The sequence below is a fragment of the Myiozetetes cayanensis genome, unplaced genomic scaffold (genome assembly GCF_022539395.1).
Source record: "Myiozetetes cayanensis isolate MyiCay16 unplaced genomic scaffold, myiCay2020 scf30, whole genome shotgun sequence".
Lineage (NCBI taxonomy): Eukaryota > Metazoa > Chordata > Aves > Passeriformes > Tyrannidae > Myiozetetes > Myiozetetes cayanensis.
The window spans coordinates 5,981,968-5,998,438 of record NW_026087522.1 but is presented as its reverse complement, the minus strand read 5'-3'; positions in this window follow the sequence as shown (position 1 = coordinate 5,998,438).

Genomic DNA, 16,471 nt, shown 5'->3' with positions numbered 1-16,471 from the left:
CTTGGGGCTGTGCCCACTGCCCTGGGGAGCCTGTTCAGTGCCAACCACCCTCTGGGGGAAGAACCTTTCCCTGAGATCCACCCTGAGCCTGCCCTGACACAGCTCCAGCCATTCCCTGGGGGCTGTCCCTGGTCCCCCCAGAGCAGAGCTCAGTCCTGCCCCTCCTCTGCCCCTGCCCAGGCAGTTGGAACTGCAGGGAGGTCTCCCCTCAGTCTCCTCCAGCTGAACACACCAAGTGCCCTTAGCTGCTCCTGAGTTAGGAGAGGGACACGCAGAAAAGACAGAAAAAAAGGCAGGGAAGACAAAATAGCTGATGCTTGTGAACTCCATGTGCTCTCTCCTCACATGTGTTTCTTTGATATTTGCTTATGTAGGTGTTCAAATGGCAGTGAGAAAGATGAAGATGGCCCTAGAATGTTTCTCTGTGTGTACAAACCACACTAGTTAACAAATCAGATCACCTGCCAATCATCAGTCAGAGGTTTGGGATCAGGATTGGTGCCTTCAGAGCATCCAGTCAAAGAGTAACTGGATCAGATTTGAACCCTAAAACAGCCTAACACTGTGCAAAATCACTGCCAATATGCTTGTCCTTCAGGATTTTAATCAGTGTTTCAATGTTAATGGAACTATTTGATGGACAGTTTTGGATGGAAAAAGAGGAGAAAATGTGTCAGAAGGATTGTGGTTTGGTAATGGCACAAGAGCTTTGGGCTGCAGTGAGGTCCTCGCTTGGCTGAGTTCATAATGATCTTTGGTCACTCAGAAACCGCAAAAATCATGGGGGGTGTTCAGAGCCTATGAGTGATGATTAAACATGATATAAACACCTCTGCTGTGTTAGATCTGGGGAAAGAATTTAAATGTCTGAAGTGCAGAGGAGTAGGGATTAACAAGCTGTGAAGGAAGGAGATGTATTTAAGGTGTTTCTGAGTAGGGAGAGGATGAAGTTCCTGCTCCATATTTAAGACATTAAAGCTACTTTGCAGATCTTTCTTCTTTCAAAAGAAATCCTGAAAGCCCCCGCAGTTCTGAGTACTTGTCAGGGATGTAATGATGGAAATTTTGTCAGCCTTGCTTTGCATAATAGGGATCATTATGTGATGGTAAATTTCTCTGTATGTTCTGTAGGTTCCTAATGTGGGAGGAATAAAATATTCCTGAGGTTTCTTTTGCAGAGCTTGTCAATGAATGGGCTGGGTCAGATTGTCTTCCCGCTTATTAGGAGGAAAAGCTAAGATGACTTTATGCAAGCAAAACAGTAGGAAATCACAGTGCTGGGAGAATCAGGCTTATAGGTTCAAATCCTCCCAGCCTGACAAGTACTTCTTTCTTGCAGCAGCACTATTTTAAGTTTATGTTGGGAAGCTCTGCTTCCTCCCTGAGTTCCTCAAGTCCTTCTGGGACAGCACTGGACCAGCTGCACCCACCCAGGAGGACAGCTGCATTGCACCTGTGTGTGAGGTGCCAGCTCCCTGCCCGTGTCCCTGTGGGAAGGGGGGCTGGGACAGTGCTCAGCCAGGCAGTTGGGAGCTGGGTGAATCCTCCTGAGGGGCTGCACAGGCCCCTTGCCCGTCCTTTCAGTGCTGCTGCTTTAGGAGTTTCTAGAGACTGTAAAAATCCTTCCTGGAAATAGAAGCCATGGGGTTTTCCTCAGAGGCTCTTCCAAGTCTTTTTAAGGACTTGGGAGTGTCCCACACACCTGTGAAGAGCAGACCACTAAGTCCTAAACTGGGGTCACACAAACCACAGCTGCTTGCTCAAGTAAAGATCTGTCCAGTCTGGCTACAAATGGCAGGGATGGATTTCAGAGAGGCTTCTCTGACCCTGGCAATGAGCTCCCATCTGCTCCTCTGTGAACCTCAGGGAGAAATACGCAGTGAGCTGTGTTATCCAGGACTCTGCAAAGCTCTTGCAGTCTGCTGAGGGCAAATAGGTGCCCAAAGGGGCTACATGGCTCTCCTGGAGCTGCACAGGGACAGGCACATCCCAGTCCTGTCAACTTCTTACTTTCATCTGAGTTCTTCAAGTGCTTTTGCTGTCTGCAGATGGCTTCTGTGGTGTCCACAGGACACATCTGGGTACCCAGAGCTGAGAATGGCATTCAGAGGTAAAGTCAGCAGCTGTGTGAATAAATGGCACTTTCTGACAGGCAAGGCAATGTGTCCTTTCACAGGCAGTAAGTAGGTATTTGTTCAAAACAATTAAGACTCCATAGCCTAGTTTAGTAGTTAATCAATTTATGTGGTTTGCTGAAGTACCTGCATATGCCCTTAATAAGTACTGACACCCTTTTCCTAGAGCACTGCTATGTGCTCACAGAGAAATTACATTTTTAATTATGCCATACAAGCCTAATGGAAAATCCAATTATGACAGCAGTATTTTTCAACTTTTGTACAAATAGTGTATTTTCTGTAATGCAGTTGCAAGTACTGGCTTTGCTGTAGAGCTTTGGGAGAGGAAATGGATTCAGTGCGGAGTTTGTACCATGCTTCACTGTATTATTTATTAATCACTGCTATGTATTACTTGTATGCTGTCATAAATGTCCCACTAGTTGATGCAGTCAAACAGGCAGATGGGAGTCCTTGCTCAAAAGATTCTCACTGGTCTGAACCCAACATTTGTGTGAGTAGTGGAATTACTGAAGCTGCTTCTCGGGGATTTGTGCCTTGTTGTTTGATTCTCTGGTGTCTAACATGGTGTGAACTCTGATTGAAATGTTTTGCATGGGTTAGGATGTTCACAGGTTTCCTTTGTGCCTAATTAGGCTTCAGGTTATGTTGGACACTCGTTTTTCGTGGGGACAATGTACAAATAGTTTAGATCACCACAGCACTCCAGCCTTCTCCTCTTTCCAGGCTGACCTGGGGCTCAGTAGCTTTCCAGGGCTGTGGCTCCAAAACACCAGAGTGTTTATTAGCAGACTGTGTGAACTGAAAGCTTCTCCTCTACTCAGGGTTTCCAGACAGTCCCAGGGATTTCACTGGGACCCAGCCAGTAATTTTTCCAAACTTAGCAATATTTATGGTGCTTTAAAACAGCGTGAGCTGCCTTAGCTTGTCTGTTGCTTATTCAAAGAGAAAAGATGGGGTTTGCAGTGCTATTCAGAGTGGGTCTAAACCTGCCTCTGCTGAGTACCCAGCATGAGCATCATTAGGGACAGTCAGGACAGCAGAGGCTCTTTTGCACATCTCATTCCTCCTGCAGATGACTCCCCCTGGGGAAGAGGAGCCCTGCAGCTGCTCCTCCCCAGCCTCAGCAGCTGCTGGCAGCGGCTCCAATTTCTGGGGAGTAGCTATCAATTTAATTGATTACAACACACCGAGCCCCTGAACTTTTAAAATACTTCAGCGTCTACAAAGTCACTCAGGTTCTTAATTACCTTCCAGTTCATATGCAAAGGGTACAGGCAACCTTTTGTTCATAACATGAGGGCAGCTGTCTTCCTTCCTGTCTCTCCCCAGACTGACACGTCTGGCAGGCAGGGATTTTTCCTCGGTGTCTGCAACGTCACTCACTGCAGGTGCTCTTCTGAGTTATTACAGCATTACCAGGCATTAACAGAGGTGCACTGGCACAGCAGGGACGCAAGGCGTGGTTGCCACACACAGAGGTTGAAATTTGTCCCAGTGAATAACCCTAAAAGCCTGAAAGACCTGGAGCACCCTGACGATGGGCGCCGAGCTCTCTGGCATGGGGCAAGCTGAGCTTCTCAGGACAAATCCTTGGTTCCTTTGAATCCATCCCACAGAAGTGCCTGGACAAAAAATTCATGACATTCTAAATGCTCTTTGCTTCTGAGGATCTTTTTCAAAACAGAGCTAGAGCACCAGGATATTTTTAATTAATATTTTTACTTGTCAACAAGTTTGCCCTGAAACCTGACTTGGTCAGATGTGTCCCTCTGTGCTTTCCCCTGCACTGTGTGTCACTGGGATGATTTATTTAACAGAGCCTATCTAATTTTTCTGGTCTCCTGTGTGATAATCAGAAGAAAACTTGTTGCTCTGAGCTCATAATTTTTCTTGGTTCCTTTAAAACCAGTTGTTCTGCTTGGGTGTTTTGTGGCTCCTCACAGATAGTGTCATGGGAAGGACTGGAAAACCTGATCACTGGAGAGTGCTGACAATGTGGATTGATTAGTGTGCAGAGTCACCTTTTCACTTTAAATCATATTCCACAACTGTTACCTCTTCTGCCATCTCAAATCCTCTGACTAGACCCTATGTGATCAGTTAGTGCTATGTGTTTCCATATCAGCTGGAGAGCACTTAAAGCATCCAGTGGGCTCCCTTCTTCCTCACTGCTCTTATCACAGACATTTCCATTTTCCCAGACATTCCCAGCATGGTGTATTAAGGGTGGTGTATTAAAAATGAATGAAAGGAAGGGGGAAGGTAAAGAGGGACAGTGCCAAGCTAAAGCTGACCATCTGCCCTCCTTCCCTGAAAATGAAAAGCCAGTTTCAGAAGGGAACTAAGGGGACCTTGAGTGGCTCCAGAGTTAATGACAGTGCCCAGTGCCCTGCAGGCAGGAGATTGTCAGGCAGAAATTTAGCTGGAAATTATGTTAGTATTTCTCGGCTTGGTTTGGTTTGCTTTGGCCTAATCCACCTTTTTTATTTTTATTCTTTGTCTCATGGAAGTAACTACAGCCCTGCATTGTCTGCTGAAAGTATTGGTGCCAGGGTGAGGCAATTTTCTTTCAGCAGATCCATCCCTGAAGCTTTCAAAGTGCCTGAGATTATGGAAGATACCCTGCCTGTGCAACTTAATTGTACTACTGGGCTAATGCTGCTGTAAAGATATCCCTGTTAAGATATTAACTGATAGCAACCCACACAGATTAAATTTTATTTTTTGAATTATGATGATCAGAGCAGTCCCATCAGGTAACACTGCAGAGAACAGGTTTACTAATAAATAGTGCAGAGCAATCCTTCATTTCTCATGTCTGTGAGACGCCTGGAGCACAACAGCTTGCTGCTGGAGGGTCCTGCCTGAGAGGCTTCCAAACAGCAGCCTGCCATTCCATTTTGCCATCCCATTTGTTAAACTGCAGGACAGCATTAGGCTGGCCTGCCATTTCCATCAGTGAGAGGTTAAAACACCACCGAGCACTTCAAAGACGTGCTGGGGAAGAACTGAAAAAGGCCTGGGAAATAATGCCTTCCCCCAAACCCTCATTTTCACAGTGGTTGCAGAGTAAATCTTTTCCTTCCCTGGCCTCCCTGCCGCAGCCCCGTTCAAAAGTGTCGATTCACACCCAGCCTCTCACAAAATTACCTCATGCCTTTCAGCTGAATATCATCCCAATTTTCAGCGCATTAGGTGACAAGAGTATTCAGTGCTGAGGGAATGAATGTTTTAGAGCATGCCCAGGCACCTGGGAAGGAGATGAGGTGGCAGATAGAGGGGGAACAGAAGGCACAAGGCAGGCAGGCAGGATCACAAATGCTGTTCAAACCCCTGGAGCTCAAGGTTCAGGCCTTCCTGTTTCTCTTCCAAAATCTTGTTGTTTCCCACTGAGGCCCACTTTGTTTCAGGAAAAAAAGAAAAAGAACCCCAAATGCAGCCAAACATTTATGACTCTCTGGCATGTTATGAATTAATTTTGTCACCCCTGAGATAAGAGTAGTGTTAGTGTGGACATGAGCAAAGTCAGGTGTAGGAAAGATTCCCAAAGCAGAGACTGGGTAGGGGCAGCAATCTGGAGTGGCTCTGGACAGGCCCATCCTAATGACCATCGAGCCTTCTTGCCACTGGCAGATTCTCAGCAAACCCTTTGCTTCAGAAGTAAGAGAAAGTCCCCTGGCAGAGGCAGGGCAGGGTGTCTTACAGACCCATATGAGCCATGTGTGGGGCAGGGCAGCTCATTCCAACCCCACCACACCTGCTCATCAGTGCCCACCAACAAGGGGCACGTGGCAATGACAGCAGCACCCAGGACACCTCTCCCAGCTAAGGGCTGAGCGGGTTAAGCCAGGTGACACACAGATCCACATCGTCCTGCAGAGATCCTCTCAGTCCCTATGCCCTACTGACCAGCCTCACTCCTACACAGGAATGCTGTATTTGGAAATTTTAGGACAGTTTAGAGGGGGCAGACATGCAGTCAGGCTGGGAATGAGATGCAGGTTTGAGCAGGGCCACAACACCTGCCTGGAGGGAAAAATCAGGCTGGAGGGGAGGGAGGGAGGGAATTGCTGCTCCTTTTCATGCACATACAGCTTTTTTTCTTTTTCTTGATGTGAAAAGCAAAGGGATCATTGTGGATCTGCAAAGGAGCCTGAGCAAATAACCTTGTTCAGAGGAGAAATCCCATGAGTGTTGACTGAGCAAGGCTCCCCAGGCCACAGGGCTCTGTGCTGGGGAGCTGCACTCTCTGCTCTGGGGAGCAGCAGAATGTGCTGGGCTGGCAGGGCAGGAGTGTCAGCAGTGCTGTTCTGCAGAAATCCCACCTGGGAGCAGCCCTGCAGAGCAGGGGGATGTTCCCACTGAAGGGAGACAACAGAGATCCACCCCGGCTCTGTTGGAGGAAGCTGAATTCATAAGCAATTGCTGACACTCTGCATCAGTGTATTTATGAAAAGTACCTATTACAGGTTAGCACGGTTCTAGATGAAAGTGGAGCAGAAATCCTCCAGGAGAGGAAAGGGGGGCACACCGAAAACCGTGGATGAAGTCCAATATTCAAGCAATAAGGCCTTAAGAAGCCGGTGTCATTATAAGATAATTGACTGTGGAGAGCAGTCACACATCCCAAGGTGAAGCATAGGGCACTTAACATATCAATAAGGTCAATTATCTGATTATGTCAGCTGCCTTAGTGCTGTTATTAACCTATATTGCTCTTATTAACCTTTCTGATGAAGAATCTTTCAAAAATAATTATATTAAAGTACAAATCTCTCAAGTTTAAAATATGAGAATGTTTCATTTCAGTAGTCGTGTGTCATAGGATAATGAACAGCTGATTGCCTGGCTGACACAATGAGGTTTTTAATCAGGCTGCTTTCCCCAGGATCAGCCTGTTCTCTCTGACAGCCTTCCCTGGGCCCGGGCAGGCTCTTGAAAGCGCTGCTGTCACCTTACCGATGGCGGGATTTGAAATTGAAATGTGAGCAAATAAGACAAGAAATGTAACGGATATACCGAGGAGAGGGGTCCTGGGAAAACACCCACTGAAAACCTCTGCAGTCAGTGCCAATTATTAAAGTATACAGCTGATTCAATTAGCGGCTATCTGCTTGTGCATATAGTATTTACCACGTAGCAGAGCTGATCAAAGGGAACACATTACTCATGAAAATTTGTCCATATTCTTTTCGTCCTTTTTTTTTCCCCCTACTGCAGAGCATTTTGAAGTAGGAAAGCATTTTGCCACAACTTTCAGCCATTCTTTCATCTCTCAGGGAATGTGAGTGTTCTAATTTCTACTGGGGATTACTAATTCATTACATGCTTTTGGCAAAGCCAATGCAAATTGTGCTCGCTACGAGTTTTGATCACTGTTCTGTTTCTCTGTGTGCATCTGTGCAATAGATGAAGTATCATTTCATGCAGTGTGCCTTTTCAGTGATCAAAACCTGTGACAACTTGTCATGCTTATGCCTTGATGTGGTTTGATTTTTAGATGACTAAACTGAGCATCTGTTAAAGATGCCTTTTTTTACCCCTGGAATTCTTTACTAATTTAAAATCTCTGGACATTTGGAAAAGTTTAGGTTAAGATATTCTTATGTCCATTTTGGTTTGACATGTTCTCAAGGTAGAAGTGTGACTGGTCTCCTTGCTCAAGTGAATTCCTTGGCTAGAGAGGGAGAATCACATAGAAAGCTGAAGCAGAAAAACTGTCCTTCCATGAAATTCCCATCCATTATCTTCCCCATTTTGCTTCCTTTGCCAAGATCACCACTGTCAGCACAAGACATCTGGTGCTTGGAAAGTATTTCTGTAATCACTCCACATCTTCTCTCTTTTTATAAAAGATAACAGATGATGAAAGCTGATTCCTTGTTTCCAGGTCATGCTCAGGAGACCCTGATATACTTCCTATTGCATTTTGGGAATACCAAAGGTGAATACTACCATTCAGAATGAATCCCTGTAAAGTCATCTCCTTGCTCCACCACTGTGAGACCTCCACCTCTGCCAGACCCCAAACCACTGCAAAATCCAGGCATTTTTGTGACCATCACAGGTCACAGCTCCTGGTTCAGGTAGTTCAAGATGATGAACATTTCTTCTGTCTTGCACAACTTTTGTATTTCTTCTAGACAGATTAGGTGCATCTGTCTGTGCCACATAGACAGATATTCTTGGTCACCTTCCTAGTTGTAATTCTACTGGAAGTGTCTGTGCCAGGAGTATTAGGAATGGCTCTGCTGACTTTTTGCAGAATTCTTTGTAAAGTCTTCTGTGAGCGCTGTGCCTTTGCAATGTTCTGGCAGTGAAATGAACTATTAGTACTGCAGTGGAAATCAAAGTCTGCTGGGAATAGTTTGAAGGTAAAGAGAGAGCAATTAACTGAAAGGAGGACTCAAGGAACACTCTGTCTTGCAAGCGTGGCCTCTGAGCCAAGTCAGTGTATCTGGAGAGGTCGTTGTGCACAGGAACGAATTTACGTCCCTTGCAGGAAAACAAGATCTGCTTTTACCTCCCACTAAGGTGTCAGAGCTGCAGTGACACCAAATGTTTGGGTAGTTTTCTGCTCATTGGTCTTCCACGGGGGTTGGAATTGGATAGCCAGACCACACCATTATGGAATTCATTGCACCTGTGATCTGAATTTTCTTCTACCTTGAGGAGATAGTTTCTTTCTGGGGTACCTCAAAGATCAGGAGTTATCATGGTTTCAGAAGTGGGTCCCCAGCCCCAGGACAGGCTTGTCAGTCTTCACAGGCTGGTGACATTGGCTGAAGGTTGATGCCATCAGCCCACACACACTGCCAAACTCTCTCTCTTTTTATCTCTGGTTTTCTGAAGAGAACTGGGAGATGCTGGGGCTGCTGTCAGGACAAGTTCCACATCAAGTGTAATATCTCTTTCTGAAGATTTCTCTTCTTTTAATCACTGGGTTTGACATTTGTATTTAGGTGCTCTCTCTGGTTTGTCAATAATTTCAAAGGAAAGCTCTATCAGACAAGAGATGAAATCTTTGATTACGAGGCAGACATCCAGTGGTCTGAAACCAGCTAATGCTGCTGTGAGATTGAGTTTCCTTCTAAAGTAAAATCCAAGAGAAGCTATTTGCTAGCCTGAAAGCTTATCTGACTTCATTTCCCACATATTATGCTTCTTGTTTTCTGGTGGGTAAGTGACAGTGGTCTGTCAAAAATCTGCTGCTGCTCATCCTTTTGAGGATATTTTTGGTCAAGGACCACTGAGTGTGTAGGAACTAGGAACTGGCCAGTTGGAGAGAATCTGTATAGAGGAATTGTTAAGCTCTAGGAGATTCTTATAAAGGTAGGGCTGGATATTGCCACATTTGTTTTGTACCAGTTTATGTTTTCCTGTTTCTAGAGAATATCTTACAAACACTTCTTCTTTCTCATTTACCAGCAAGGACAGAAGGTTGTAGAAAGGTGTGGGGAAAGAAGGAAATGAAGATGCTGAGAGCCAGATTTTATTTCATATGCTTCCAGTCCTGAGAAAATCTGTGCCAGAACTATCAAAATGGTACTTTTGGTTTTTTTCCTTTAGTTTTTCCCTCCAGTGCTGAACTCCACTGTACTGACAGCTTTAAATTCTTTGGTTGTTATATTATTCAGTGATTTGGTGAAAACCTTCCTGTTCCGTCTTCCATTTTGCAGGGCTCTAATCATCACTTGAAGCATCATATGACTAGCTCTTGGAGTTATTATCTGGCCTTTAGAGATTACTAACATGTTTCTCACAGTGGCCTGTGAGATGCTTCTTGCCCCAGTATTTTACACTTCAAGCATTTGGATCTGTGTTTATGGTTCAAGGCATCACTTGTTCCCCTGAGGCCATGGGATACAGATGTGGAAACCTTCCTAGTGAAAGCCCAGGACTGTCAAGGGGGTTACCCAATGCTTGCCCTGGGTTATGGGATAGCTGATACTCTTTGTCATCCTCCAGTTCCTCAGTGAACAAGGAAAGAAAGTGCATGACAAACTTATGTATGAAAGAATCTTGGTGCTCCTGTAGAAAACAGAGGGAATATTGTGTGTTGTGAAAGACCCTGATTTAATAAGAGACACTGCAAGATGTAGAGAAATAGAAGGCATTTAAGTTTGCTTAAATTTCTGTTTTTTTCAAGATCAGCTTTCCAAGTTACCAAATTCAACTTCTTCATTTTACCTGTTGCTGTAGCTGCCTGTGCTGCAGCTTCTGTCAATGTACAGAGGTGGAGATTCCCCTTTTCTTTTCCCCTTCCCTTCCCTTCCCTTCCCTTCCCTTCCCTTCCCTTCCCTTCCCTTCCCTTCCCTTCCCTTCCTTCCCTTCCCTTCCCTTCCCTTCCTTCCCTTCCCTTCCCTTCCTTCCCTTCCCTTCCCTTCCTTCCCTTCCCTTCCTTCCTTCCCTTCCCAAACCTTCCTTCCCAAACCTTCCCTTCCCTTCCCAAACCTTCCCTTCCCAAACCTTCCCTTCCCTTCCCTTCCCAAACCTTCCCAAACCTTCCCTTCCCTTCCCTTCCCAAACCTTCCCAAACCTTCCCTTCCCAAACCTTCCCTTCCCTTCCCAAACCTTCCCTTCCCAAACCTTCCCTTCCCAAACCTTCCCAAACCTTCCCAAACCTTCCCAAACCTTCCCTTCCCAAACCTTCCCAAACCTTCCCAAACCTTCCCTTCCCAAACCTTCCCTTCCCTTCCCAAACCTTCCCAAACCTTCCCAAACCTTCCCTTCCCTTCCAAACCTTCCCTTCCCTTCCCTTCCCTTCCCAAACCTTCCCTTCCCAAACCTTCCCTTCCCTTTTCCTCTCCCCTCCCCTCCTCTCTCCTCCCCTCCTCTCCTCTCCCTTTTCTTCTTTTCTTTCACTCTCTTTTCTCTCCTTTTCCATTTCCTTCTCCTTCTCAGTTTCCTCTCTTTTTTTATTCTTTTTTTTCTTTTCTTTTTTTTTTTTTTTAAATTTTTGTCTTATTTTTCTTATTCCTGTTTCTTTCTCATCCTCTTTAGGAGCTGAGAAGGACCAGAAACACTGTAATAGGTTCATAGGGTGACCAGTCATTCCTGTTCTGGTGGATATTGTCTCACAGAATTAGTAGTCTGTAAAATTCCCACAAGGCAGGCACAGCTGAATAGACATAAAATTTCTTCTAAACAAATAAACAGATTTTAAACAAGCAATGAAATATCCAAACAGCTATTTGAAATTATAGGGAACTGTTGAATTTTTACCTGAACAAGTTAAGCAAATCAGCAGTAATTATATTTGCTTTGACAGAGAAGTGAGGGAGTTTGGAGGTGGAAAACTCTGATACTTGAAACCTCTTTTAAAGACATGGGGCTTGGCTGGTTGCCATGGCTTGCAGAGTCTGCAAGCCATTGTTCCCACTAATAATTAAAAAGAAGTTTATGAAGTTTATTCTGCTGGGATTTTGCTACAAAAATAATGTTTTGAGGCTTTGTAATGATGTCCCAGTTGGACACTGCTTTCATGAGACAAGTGACTCATGAGAAAATGAAATCCCACAGAGTTCAAGGGAATGTAGAGATCAAGAGCCCTGTTCAGCAGAAGAAACCCAGCAGCAGAGAGACAGAATTTGTCCCACTGGTCCCAGGGGCATCTTGTAAACCACCACATCTGCTCAGGATTGTTGACTCTGGTTTGTGTGGTTTTGTCCCAGCTACCAGAGCTGCCACCATCTTCACTGCAGGCAGAGGGGTACAGTGGCAGATGAGCCTTGAACAAGCCACTTAAAAAGAATTCAGTTTAGTTCTGCCTTCCTGTGGGTGTAGATGTTTCTCTGGACTTCTCAGCTTGCAAAACCATGAGACACCTCGCCAAGAGTTTATCCGTGGGTATTTTTGCTCCTAGTCACCACCAGGAAATGCAAAATCACGTGGAAATGAAAGCCAGTTGTAGTGAGGTTGCACCATCTTTGTTTGCTTTGGAGTCAATTCTTACTTCATCTGACATTCCCAGGTGTCTTGTGTTAATACAGGAGGTGCTGTGCTTTGCTGTGCCATGTCAGCAATGCCACAGTGATACCTGAAGTTACAATTTTTCTATCAGGAGCCTGTTTGGTGGCCAGCACGGGCCAGAGTTCCAAAGCCTGGTACATGCTCTGTTGACCAAGCTCAGTCAGAGTCAGCCAGCTCTGGTTTGGGGCACATGCTGTGGGACTGGGGGCTTTGGCAGAGTCATGGCACTGTTGGTCGTGGCATGAGGCACTGTAGCTGTAACTCCTGGGGTGAGGGAGCTTGGAGAGCAGATAGTGGGCGATAGGGAATGCTAGAGAACGTGATTTCATGCAAAACTGGAGCCTGCAGCAATAGAGGGGCTTGTATCAGCCATGGTGTGGCCAGCAGGACCAGGGCAGTGACCATCCTCCTGTGCTGGGCACTGGAGAGGCCCCACCTTGAATTCTGGGCTCAGTTTTGGGACCCTTGTGACAAGAGACACATTGAGAGGCTGGAGCATGTCCAGGGAAGGGAACGGAGCTGGGAAGGGGCTGGAGCAGCAGGAGCAGCTGAGGGAGCTGGGGGGGCTCAGCCTGGAGAAAAGGAGGCTCAGGGGGGACCTTCTGGCTCTGCAATCCCTGACAGGAGGGGGGAGCCGAGGGATGTCAGGCTCTGCCCCCAGGGAACAAGGGACAGATGTAGAGGAAATGGCCTGAAGTGGCACCAGGGGAGGTTTAGAGCGAATATTAGGGAAAATTTCTTCACAGAAGAAATGGTCAGGCACTGGAACAGGCTGCCCAGGGCAGTGGTGGAGTCACTGTCCTTGGAAGTGTTCAAAAGGTGTGAATGGGGCACTTGGTGACATGGTTTAGTATTGGCCTTGGCATTGCTGGAGGAACAGTTGGACTCAGTGATCTCAGAGGCTTTTCCAACCTAAGTGATTCTCTGATTCTATACAGGCAGGATGGAGCAACTGGAAAGGTCTGTGTGTAAACCTTTGTGTTCAGCAGTGCTGTGCTCTGGGAAGATTCTGGTGCAGAGGGGGGTTTTACCAATCAGTCCATCTCTGCTTATGACTCAGCTGCCATGGCCACGTTACATATTCCTGAGTTACCTGAATAGGGAACGAGTCGTGAGCCACACAAATATTTGGAGCTGTTAACATTCACACACTGTTATTTTTCATAATAACAAGCACCCTGGGGAGGCCAAACTCTGACTAGGAGGAATCTTGACAGAAAGTTCCCAGCTTGGAGTTGTGGGCTGGGTTTTTTTCCCTTCCACTGCAGTGAGAACAATTGATCTGGTGGCTAAACGGCAGGAACATCCTCGAGCTGCTGCTCACAGCTCTGTCAGAGCGAAGTGCAGCTCCCAGCACTATCCATGCCCGTCCCTGCAGCAGGTGAGCTGCTTCCTGGGTTCTCCCTTCTGCTCAGGGAAGGTGGGTGAGGCGGTGTTGGGGCAGTTGGGGGAGCAGCTGAGGGGGAGCTGCAGTGGAGCCAGGCTGGGTGCCTGTGGCTCGCTGCTAAACCCACGTGTGTTGGAGCAGTGGCAGGTGTTAAATAGTAACAGATGTTAATATTGACAAACTGAAGTGGCTAAATGTGGAAATACAGCCCTGCTGAGACGTGTGAAGTGAGGCAATGACCTTCACACATTACAGATCCAGTCAATAAAAAGGAGTTTGACTCGAGTGAGATGATGCTGCGTGTGCAGTGGGAGCTGGGCCGGTTTGGGAGGCGTGGAGGAACTCCCTGTGTCCAGGGAATGGGATGGAGAGTCTGGACAAAAGAAATGACAAACACCAAAAAGCCCAGGCTTCAGCAAACCTGTTTTCAGCACCTAGTGACTGTGTGAACTCTGTGTTCCAGCCCCACTTCAGACATGGAGAAGAGGCAGCTCTGTCAAACACCAGGTCCCCCTGTGGCTTTAGCCCCTTTTATCCACATTTTCTCTTTTGTTTGTACAGATCAAGGGTCCTGATGTCTGCTCTGTTTGTGCTGCCATAGAAGCTTTTATATAACCCATTTTATATCAGATCTCAAGGTATTTAGGGTCATAGCTTGCTTTTGTGACTTTAGCCAGGAAATTCAGTGGGACAAGGTTTTGATCTCTTTTGTTCCAGGGAACAACAGCAATTTTTGCTGGTTTATGTGGTATTATTCTGAAATTTGGGAGAGATGCTGTGTAAAGGGAGATGGGGGTTTTTTTAGAAGCTCCTGTGTATCCAGTCCATGCTGTGTATCAGCAGAGGTTTCATCCCTTGAATGACGACTCAGCCTCAGGAGCCCCCACCAGCTTGTGCTGTGCACAGGCCATCAGAGATCTGGGGAAGCAACACAGTGATGAAACCCTCTTTGTGCACCTTGCTTCCACCTCACAGGCCCAAACCCACGGAGGGGAGGATTTCCTGACTGAAGGGAAGGGATATGCCAGGTTGTTCCTAATGTATGCCTTTGACTGGGATCCAGTTTTAAAGCAAACATTGAAGCCGTTGGTTTAAACATGCTGGGGTTTTTTCTCTGTTTTGGGAACTCAGTAAGATTTGCACCAAGCCTGGTCAGGGCAGTGCTGCCATAGGGTGTTCAGAACTCGAGGCATCCACTGGGACCAACCAGCCTGGCATGTTTTTAGCTGGCATCAGCTCCCATGGCAGCAGCACACACTGAGATCACAGCCAGGAGACAGTGCAGGGATGTTCAGTGACAATATTAGTGGTGGAAATCAGCTTTAATTTTTCACTTCCCATTTCTCTGCAGATCAAAAGTGAATATGCAACATCTTCATTAGCAAGGCAAATACCTCAGCACACAGGAACTGGGGCGATTCCCTCTCCTTGCGAAGCGCAGAGCAGGAGATAAGCACACATCAAAGGGGGAACCAGTCACTTCTGTGAAAGGATCCCAGGCTGAAGTGCAAGGCTCCTGCACAGGGCCCAATCCCACCTGACACATGTCAAGTGGAAATGAGGAGTTTTGCTGCTGTTTGCTGATTACAGTGGGATTCTTGGTACTAGTATTGCTCAGGGAAGGGCCCCACAACAGACCCAACGATTGCAGGTCTGATTTGCAGATGAAATAATAACTATTGTAGCCAGAGTTCAGCTCTAGCCTGTGTAACTCCACTCCTTGCATCCAGGCTCCCTTGAGACAGCTTAACAGGCTCAGAGCCTGACTCACCCCTCTTTCAAAAGACAGGACTGAGGGGATGAATCTCCCACTGACTGGGAGGCTGTAGCTCAGGTAGCTGGGCAGGATGGCTGGGACTGAGGTGCCAATGGTAGGTGACCCTGGTAAGCCAGGCTCTTTTTTGAGGTTCCCCTTCCTAAATCAGCCTGTTTGAAGCCATGTAACTGCAGCAGATTAACCTGTTTTCCAGCGTGCCTCACCTGGGAGGGCAGGTACAGGGGAAGTGCACGGGCAGCTGGCAACTATTTTCCATCATCACCTTTTCTGAAAGAGGCTGCAGGGAGAAGAAAGGTTTGCACCAGTAGCCTCCAGGTGCTCCCCTACCATGTTTCCAGGACAAGGTGTCCCTCACATTTGAACCCCCAGAAGTGCTGAGATTGCTGGAATTAAGACCTCCAAAGGGCAGAAGCCTATGGACTTCAGGACAGACAGGAGTTCAAATGGGCTGCATGTTTTTTTCAAGAATTATGCAGAATCTGAACTTTGATTAGCTGGCTTTGTATTTCCAGAGCACTAGAAGCAAGGTGAATTCTGCCTTGGTAATTTTTAAGCTTATTTTGTCTCATCAGAGGGTTTTAGCATTAACCTATAACCAGTGTAACTTTTAATGTGATGACACAGAGAGCTTCAGTTGGCAGAGGTCAGTTCTCAAGGATTTTAGCCTCCAGGAACCTACTGATTTTTAATGGGAGTCACACAGCAATACCCCTGCATATGGTTTTGAAATTCATTCCACAAAGCCAGAGTCTTTCCAAGCCTTTGTTTCAGCTAACATCATTATAAATACTTGAATGACTTTTGGAGATCATATAGGATATATCACCAGTCAAAATGAGTTAGAAACAAATTGACATGCTCTTGCATCTGGGGAAGGACTGTCTTTTCTTTGAGTTTTGTTGTTTTCTTTCATTTGTAATTAAATTATTTGCTCTGAAAGCTGATTGGTATTGACAAAGAGTACGTTTTCTCTCCACTGAATACAATTTTTTCCTTTACTTTGTGAGTCAGATATGAAAAACTTACCACTCTGATACTTAGATAAAAAAAACCTATATGTGTAATGTTAGTGAGCTTGTAGTTTTTAAAGAGCACAGAGCTGCAATCAACCCCTCTACAGCCAGAGTTTCAGGGCAAGTTTGACTTCCAGAGAGAACCCTGAATAGAGGGTTCTCTATTTTCTCTCTACTTTCA